The 6,792-nt window shown below is 35.9% G+C and overlaps 1 protein-coding gene across 2 annotated transcripts in view; it reads left to right on the top strand.

Moving 5' to 3' along the window:
* The first annotated feature begins 1,511 nt into the window (after window positions 1-1,511).
* llgl2 (LLGL scribble cell polarity complex component 2) overlaps window positions 1,512-6,792 on the top strand; it is a 48,562-nt gene continuing 43,281 nt past the window's right edge. Inside the window, exon 1 of one of the 2 annotated variants that reach the window (XM_042508332.2) lies at window positions 1,512-1,835. The gene's annotated coding sequence lies outside the window, so the exon portion shown is untranslated. The remainder of the gene's footprint in view (window positions 1,836-6,792) is intronic. The other variant, XM_042508331.2, reaches the window with a different exon arrangement.

The following is a 6,792-nucleotide window of genomic DNA, read 5'->3' as shown; positions in this document are numbered from 1 at the left end:
GATGCTCTACAGATGTTCTCATATCCATAAACATTTTCAAAGACCTTCCTTTTGACTGAAAGGAAAGGTCAAATAAAATTGTTGGCTTTATGAATGTGACTTTTACAGTGTTTGGTCAATAGTTTGCTTGCTCACATGTTCTGTAAATATGTATTTTATATGTAACTTTAATGTAATATCTTCATTTTTATGTGTGTGTGTGTGCATGTAAAGGTAGCGCATGTTGTCTGTCATTGTTGATGCTGCCAGTTTGCTGCTTTGACACTTTGAAACGTGAGCAAATTGGCTTGATTTCTTTCAAAAGCACAGGAAGAAAATGATGAGCAACAGAAGAAGAAATTACCCCCAAATTAGCAGGAAATCAGTGGAAAGTAAAAGAAAGAAAATTGCCTGAAATAAGTTTTTAATAAAGAAAGAAAAAGTAAAAAGAAAAAAAAATGAAATTGCACCAATTTGCTCAGGGTTCAAAGGTTTAATACTTGTGAAGGAATCTGAAAGCAGCACAAGAGATGTCACCCCAGATTTCAAAGAGTTAAAAGTCCAAAACACCAAAACAGGGGGATGGTTAGACTACCTACAAAGTGATAACAACTTTTTTAATTAGAGAATGAGTTTGCTGGATGTGGCTTTGTGTTTTGTTTTGTTTTGTTTTGTTTTGTTTTGTTTTGTTTTGTTTTGTTTTGTTTTGTTTTGTTTTGTTTTGTTTTGTTTTTTAATTATGTCATGAACCTCTGAGGAACAACAAATATTTTTCCTTGAGCCTCCCTGAGTGACTGGGGGGAAATGCATGACCCTCCCTCTACCATAAATAACCATATTTCGCAATTCAGTTCAATTCAAACTTTATTACAGACACACAGAAGGGTCCATAGCATTAAAAAGAAAAGAGAAAAAAAATGAAACAAAACAAACAAAAAGAAAACACCACAGATAATAATTAATAACAGTTTCAATGCAAGCTATCTTGCCAGTGTTTCCTAAGTCTTGATGTGTAGCATGTGAAGCTCTTTCTGGGATTTGTCAAAGCTTCTATGATGCTGTTTTCAGATTCATCCAGGCAACACATAAAACTAAACATCAAATGTCTTAAAAGAGCCTTGCATGTAGAAATACCAGAGGACACAAACAGTTGACTGGAACTTTGCCACCTTGGACCAAAGCAGCATTCTGAATGTATCATTACAATTTCTAACAATGATAAATTAGGACTGATGTTGATTAAAAAAATAAACTCAATGAAAGTAGAAAATCCTAATGTATAATACTTTTTTTTAAAGCTTGATTTTGAATGGCGCTTGTATTATATTAAAGCAGGCCTTGGGGGTTGAATTTAACTCATACAGAATGAGATACCTATTTTGTTAAGAATACGGACAGTATCACATTTTTTTTAATTTTAGAAAGGGTGATATAAGAGGCCCTTCCTGCAAATCTGCATTGACCTACATGAGGGCTTTTTGAACAGAAGCTAACGCGGAAGTGGGGCGGGACTTTTAACGAGGTGCTCTTGAACGCATCACAAGGGAGGAGTTAGCAAACAGTGAAGTTTAGCCTAGCAGGAAACACCGAGGCTACCACCGCAGCGGTGGAAAAAGAAAGAGCAGCAGTCACAGTTTTAGTCTTTAACCTGGCCTCAGTTGTTATATTTCCTCGGCAAATACGCTGTCGCTTGGACCCTGGGAGTACTCGCTTACTGTGTGGACGCATTTTCCCCCGACTTTACATGAGGACTGAGCTCCTAGCCAACTAAATCAGCAGACATTGGCCGGAGGTGGAATCTTTACCAGCGGCTCTACACGGTGACCATCGGCTGAGCAACGGCTGTTTGGAATCAGGTGGGTAGGGGGCTGGTGCCCACAGGTGTTTGCTTGCAGTTGGCTAACAATTGAACTAAGTTACCGTGTCCATCACAGCCACCGGTATTTTTGTTCAGCACCTAGACGTACGGCTCTAACTCAAGCTAACAAAGTTGCTAGTTTAGCCAGACATCATTCTTCAAAATGCTCACTGGCTAGCTGGCTAATCTGTGCTGCTGATATTCCCCTCAGAAAATAGTGTTCTTACCGTATATATCAGCCAATTAACACATTTCGTTACATTACTCTTTAAGTTAACCGTCAACAAAAGGTTGAAAGACAGGAACAGGAATTGGTTTAAGTTACCCGCTATCTCTCAAAAATGTTATCTATTGACATTGCTATTTTATGTTTTAGAGCTTTTATTTCGCTTTAATAGTTGCTGAACGCCGACTGTACCTTGTGACTTGGAAAAAACTCGTCATGTTCTGTGAAATAAGAAGTTCTGTGTACAATTTTTTGTACAAAGGTAGATAAGAATTAGTTTTAATCAAATCTGGTTGTTTGCAAACCACTGGCTCATTGTAAACCAACAGTAAACAATGCCTCCATGCTAAACTACCTAGCTTAATTAGGCGTTAGCACACACCTGGGCGTATTAATGGCAGCTTGGAGCCCTTTAATTGTCAAAACGTGAATCCAGAACAGAAGATTATCACGACATTTATCAGTGGTTTAACCTATTATGCCGGTCGTACCGAAGAAACCGTGACGTTTCTCGTTAACCTCACCGTGCAGCCAGGTGTGCTGTAGCTGAAGATGGTGTTGCATAATTACGGAAACGTCTAACCTGAGCAAGGCGTGTCTCTCAAGCAGGTATGTTAGTAAGCCCTTTGAGTCAACGGTCTGGTTTCAAGCATGAGTAACTGGTGTGTTTGGGGAGGGGGGTGTGTGTGAGAGCAAGAAGCCGGTTTGGCTAGTTTCAGTCAGATTCACAACAAAATGACATCAGAATCAATTGTATGACATTACACAGCTCTACTCACCTCCATCCATACAAATCTAACCATTGATTAGCTCTGTTGTGGTGCTTATCTGTGTGATTGATACATGTGAGTCTTCCTGTGTCAACTACGTCCAAAATCTATAAATATAACCTTGTCCTGCCTCTTCAACACTTTGATTTCTTTTGAAAACACAGAAAGAAGGCACTGAGCGATAAAAGATGGACAAAACCAAAAACTCGCAGAAAATTAATAAAATGTGTAAATGTATATGTACATTATCTGAAAATTAGATTTAAAAAAGTCATCAAAAGGTTAAAAACAACAAAGAGGAAATTACCAGGAAAAAGTATTAGATTTGAGGTTCACAACAGTGGCTAAAAGTGAAGTACAAAAATAATTTTATTTTTATTCACATTGTCTCCCTTTACCCTCAAAGAGAGACAATAGCAAAAATCAGGGCAATAATGAAAATAACACTAAAGACAACAAACATGATAAGACTTATGGGTAGCAGTGACACCAAATGAATAAATAACTGAATTAAAATGCCAAAAAATGAAAAAATAAAAATACAGCAAACAAATGGAAAAAAACAAAACAAAAAAGAAACAAACAAGGAATATGTATTTAGTATATACATGTTTTATTTCATTAGTTTTTTTCTTTTTCCCCTTGCATTCTTTAAAAATAATTTCCTAAATCAACTACTTTCTTGCAATTTGTGGAGCATTTGTTACCTAGTTGTTAATTGCCTTCTCCCCCCCATGTTTTTGAAACAAATTGCACAGATTTGTATGGGGTTCAAGTATTTAAATATTAGTGAAAGGTGTCTGACAGTAGCACAAAAAAGTGATGTTGCTCCAGGTTTCAAAGGATTAAGTCATAGTTTGGTTAACTTTAACAGACAGAAATTGTATAGACTATTGAGCACAAGCAGCAAAATTTCCGTAATCTGGACAGGATACTGCTGAAGGACACAGGCTGCGTCCTTCCAACTCCACCTGCAACGGCCCAAGACTAGCCAAACAAAAAGCCTTTGTTCTGAGTAGACTCAAGATTCCGCCTGCATGGTAAAGTCCACCTGTAACTATCATGGAGGCAAAATAAAGGGCCCCTCCCAAATATAGGTAGGAGTAGACCAGAGCAAAAACAAAAATAAGTTTTCAGCTATATTAGTCGTAAAAATGATGCAGATAAACAGGGTAGACTGTTGCAGTGTTATATACAAAGGTTTTTGTTTTTTCAACTTTGAACAGGAAAATTATTTATCTAACCTCACACGGGCGACATGTCCAAGAGGTGTACCTTGCTCGTAAACTTCAAACAGAGCACTTGGCTCAGGCTGTCACGCTGTGTTTAGCACTGTTAACTGTTAACTTAATTCCCGTTTTACCGCTCCCAATGTGCAACACATTATCTGGCAGGAAATGAAGCACTTTCTGTGGTTTGCTAATGGGATGGCATATGAAGCAGAAATGCTGTCTTGTTCATCAGGCTTTCCAGCAAATTTGCCAGGAACATAACTCATTGTGAGAATGCGTGCTATGCATGAAATGACTTAGACAAGTAATAGATGAGTTGTTTAATTGAAAAAAGGTCCACAACAACTGAGGAAAAATCAAAACAGAAAGTATGATTCGCATATTAAAGTCCACATTAAAAACTCACAGACTGCAGAGAGTCTAATGTGCATGTGCATTTCCAGTGTATTTCTCTTTGGCAATGATTTTTCTTTATTTCTCCCCATTGTACATGTAAGGTATAGCTGAATAATTTGAGGAAAATATCCAATTGTCCTAGTGCATAGTTACATCTATTTAATATATTTAATTCATGATGCAGTGATTAGAGGATGATGCCAAACATTTGATGCTTCCAGCTTCCCACGTGAGGATTTGACCTTTTTTTTGTCATATGAATGTAAGTTGAATATATATATATATATATATATATATATATATATATATATATATTACATTTTATTGTAAAACCATTGAACAATTCATTGAGAAAATAGCTGTTAGATGAATTTTCAATTGATAAAATGAATCACCAGTTGTAGCCTATCTACAAGTCAACAAGTGTGTATTTGTAATCTACTTAATATTAAGATATGATTGGAGTAAGCTTTCAAGTTTATTATGTTTTTGTCTTTGCATGTTGATATTAGTTTAAATTCTGAACTTGACTATATATATTATTTAAACTTAATCATGATATTTAAAAGTATTTGCCTGGATAATACAAGTGCACAATGCACACTTAAAGTACTTTCAAGTTATTCAAATCAACCCAGTGTCAACCCAGTGTGTGTGACAGTTTTAATAGCTCTGCAATGCAATACAAGAAACATGTCTGTATCCAAGCAGTTCCTTAAGGGTTTTTATTTTATTTTTACTAAATAACAAATCAAAAAAACAAAAAATAATTTATTTGACTCTTATCACAATTCCACTTAGTGCAGCTTTTTTAAATATAAAATAACCACGTAAAAAAAACCTAAAATGTCTTTAAATTGCTCTCAATGCCCCTTACTACAGCTTTTTAAAAAATATAGAAAATTATCAAGTAAAAAAACTTAAAAATATCTTTAAATTCCATTCAGTGCAGCATTTGTCTCTTCAAAATAACAAAGTAAACATACTAAAATGTGTCTTCAGAAATTGCTCTCAAATCTACTAAGTGTAATATTGTAATAGAAGTACAGAACACTATAAATGAGTAATATAATCACAGTTCCATTTCAAAGTAGTGTTGTAGCTGAACTTCTAAAATTCCCAGTCACAACAAATAAGAAATGTTCACAGTTCTGCTTATTACAGCATTATAGTAAAACTAGTTCACTATAATGAACAGCAAAAATGTCAATTCAGCTTTAAGTGGTGTAGCAGCTTCAGTTGAGCATGAAATACATAATCAGTCTCTACTTAATGGAGTAGCAGCATTAGAATAAAACCTGAATATCTGCCGCAAATCGTTCTCTCCGTTTACCACACCTATGTGATGGTGAACGTAAACAAAGGATCTGGGCGGGTTGTGTGATCAAAATAACCCATCCTGATAAATTTAAAAATGCATTGATTGGGCCCGATTACGACTCTTTGAATCTGATAGGGACATCCCTAAACAGCACTATAGCTGACCCATTATGGTATGATGAACAAACAGTTGGGCAGTCATGTAAGACAATGTTTTAATGCCACCTAATGCTACTTTTGATAGCTGTGCACTGTAGCTTCTTGAGCTAAAGTTAAATGACAGTGATTTGCTCCCACATTCCAGGGATCATTTTCAATGGCCAGTAAAATATTACAAAGACACCTTTTTTGAATGTTTCAAATTAATATGGCTGTATTCCTACAAGATAGGGACTCTTGGTTTTGTATATATTGTAGAGTCGGCCGATATTCGTTTTACAGGGCGATACCAATTATTAGTGGTTAATGAAACCGATGATATTTGGAACCGATATGCATTTACAAAAAAAATGAAAATCTATCTGTCAACATTAAGAGTTTGGAGTTTAACAAACTCCAACACAAAACTTAAAACTTTACTGTGTTTAAATGCCTTTAGCAAATATTTAATCAAAACTGAAATGTTCAGCATCATCTTTCTACTTTTAAGAGACAATTGAAAACTCATTTGTTCCGAGAACACCTAGGCACTTAACCTGACTCTTCTCCTCTTTGCCCTTTGGGGTAAATTAAGTCAGAATGTCCAAAACCCAGCACCTATTGATTATCTAGCACTGACAAAGTTGTGTGATGTTGTATGTTGACTGTCATCGTAAGTAGTGATACTGAGATTGTTGAATCTCAGATGCTGAGATCGCTACTGGTTATTACTTTGGTTTCCCAAAAAAAAGGGGGCTGTGCGGCACTTCTTCTGCCACTAGACGGCAATACCTGTGACCAATCACACCTGAAGCACTTTTTGCACTTACTAAGGGTTTTTTCCTTAAGTCTAAATTCTTGCTTGTGTTGTAC

The sequence above is a fragment of the Plectropomus leopardus genome, chromosome 19 (genome assembly GCF_026936395.1).
Source record: "Plectropomus leopardus strain MGB_pleo_1.0 chromosome 19, ASM2693639v1, whole genome shotgun sequence".
Classification (NCBI taxonomy): domain Eukaryota; kingdom Metazoa; phylum Chordata; class Actinopteri; order Perciformes; family Serranidae; genus Plectropomus; species Plectropomus leopardus.
The sequence above is the reverse complement of the archived record's forward strand: the minus strand, read 5'-3'. Positions and strand labels throughout refer to the sequence as shown.